The sequence below is a fragment of the Boleophthalmus pectinirostris genome, unplaced genomic scaffold, assembly GCF_026225935.1.
Source record: "Boleophthalmus pectinirostris isolate CB_2022bp ecotype Guang Dong unplaced genomic scaffold, ASM2622593v1 HiC_scaffold_19, whole genome shotgun sequence".
Classification (NCBI taxonomy): domain Eukaryota; kingdom Metazoa; phylum Chordata; class Actinopteri; order Gobiiformes; family Gobiidae; genus Boleophthalmus; species Boleophthalmus pectinirostris.
In genome coordinates this window covers 3419192-3421414 of record NW_026571140.1, presented here as the reverse complement: position 1 = coordinate 3421414, position 2223 = coordinate 3419192, and the positions used below count along the sequence as shown (strand labels likewise).

At 44.5% G+C, this 2223-nt stretch overlaps 1 pseudogene; it reads left to right on the top strand.

Moving 5' to 3' along the window:
- Positions 1–1655: 1655 nt before the first annotated feature.
- Positions 1656–1773, top strand: LOC129409300 (5S ribosomal RNA; annotated as a pseudogene).
- Positions 1774–2223: the final 450 nt, after the last annotated feature.

The following is a 2223-nucleotide window of genomic DNA, read 5'->3' as shown; positions in this document are numbered from 1 at the left end:
GAACACCTCCTGAGGGAGGCGCCCAGGAGGCATCCGGAACAGATGCCTGAGCCACCTCAACTGGCTCCTCTCGACGTGGAGGAGCAGCGGCTCTACTCCGAGCTCCTCCCGTGTGACTGAGCTCCTCACCCTATCTCTAAGGGAGCGCCCAGCTCCCTTAGAGATAGGGTATATATATATATATATATATATATATATATATATATATATATATATATATATATATATATATATATATATATATATATATATATGTATATATATATATATATATATATATATATATATATATATATTATATATATATATATATATATATATATATATATATATATATATATATATATATATATATGTAATTGTGTGCTCTTGTTTCAGAGTGGTTTGAAGTTCACTCTCAGGGTCACACGTCTGGAGAACATCCACCAGGTGAGAGCACATCTCATTTTTACTCAGGGCACAGGTTGAGTTCTAAACTGTCTCAAAGTCATGTGTGTTAGGGTTTTGTAAAACAAAAGAGGTGTCGGCCACCAACTCAAGTGCTGCTGCTTCACACTAGTGTTGTAGTGCTCCTGAGCAAGGCACATCCCCACCTCCAGTCACAGTTGTGTTGATAGATTCAGCCTCACATATGGTTGGGGCAGTTGATGTCAGAGTTGTGACTGTAACATTGTAAAGTCAAGCCACAGGTGCAGATGTGTGTCTTTGTGTGTGTGTGTGTTTCAGAGAGACCCCCGGGGCCCTCTGGCCTCCTGGACCCCCACAGAGAAGCACGACCGGGCCGTCTTTGTCAACTTGCTCATATGTATGCTGGACCTCAACCCAGAGACGAGGATCAGCCCCGAGGAGGTGCTCGAGCACCCCTTCCTCACCATGAGCCACCTCAGCGGCGCCTAGTGAGTACCCACTGTCCCCTCACACACACGTCACTATATGTCAATGGAAATGAATGAGCAGAAGAACTTCAGAAGGGTGGAGGCAGTGGTGGAGGTTGAGTGGTCGCCCACCAACCAGGAGATGTCTGGTTCAAACCTCACACTGCAGAAAGAAGAGAGGAGACATGTATGACGTCCAAAACCTGAGCAGCACTGGTGTAAAGACTATTAAATGGTCACATTTTTATCTTCCAGGTGCTCAAAGCACTTTACACCACAGAAATACTGCATAATACTTACTACATACTATATACTACTTACTACTTACTACATACTACATACTACTACATACTACATACTACATACTACATACACCATTGTACACAGACACGGGGGCAACATTTCTCCTTTAAATCACTAACTGTGTTTGTGTCTTGTCTTTCAGTGTGATGCAGAGCCACAGGCTTCTGTCCAAAGTGAGTCAAAGTGCTCAAGACCCCGCCCCCTCAGCCCCGCCCTCTAAAGCTCCTCCCACTATGGCAGCCTCAAGAGGACAAACTTCTGGGCTAAAATGAAAACATGAGGAGCAGACGTTTGCATGCAAAAAACTCAGGAGCTCCAGCCCCAAGACCAGCCCCCACCAGCTCTTCAGTAGTTGAGTCTGCTCCTGCCTCTGCAACAGCGATGGGGAAGAACAAATCACACACAACACGACCGCACTGCAATGAAGATGATTCCTCCACAGTCGGCAGGCAGGCTGTGGACGTCCCTTCACTTGGCTCTAGTGGTCATACCAGCTTGTCAAAGCCTGATCCCGTCAGATCTCAGAAGTTCAACAGGGCCGGGCCTGGTCAGTACTTGGATGGGAGACCAGTGGGAAAATCAGGAGCCACAGGGGGACAACAGTAGTAAAAAAAAACAAAAAAACTGTTGTTGTGCCCTTAGGCAAGACACTTCACCCTCATTGCCTAATATGAAAGTGGTGTGTGTGTGAGTGATGGAGGTGGTTGGCGCAGATTGGCAGCTTCGCTTCCGTCGGTCTGCCCCAGGGCAGCTGTGGCTACAGTGTATCTTATCACCACCGGGTGTGGAGTGACTGAATAATGAGTGTCCAAAAAAGCACCATATAAAACTATATCTATGCTAATATCGACATCATGAAATGGATATTTTATTTGAATTGTAGAATCAGTCTGAGTGAACAAGTTAAGCTTTATTCATGACCAGAACATTAGTTTTGTTCAGTGTGTCACTAATGGTCAGTGTTGTTTGTTTTTGTCTTTCTTCTCTAGATAGTTGTGGATAAATTCTTCATGTTAGAATGTTTATTTTTTGTGGAGTTTGTTGG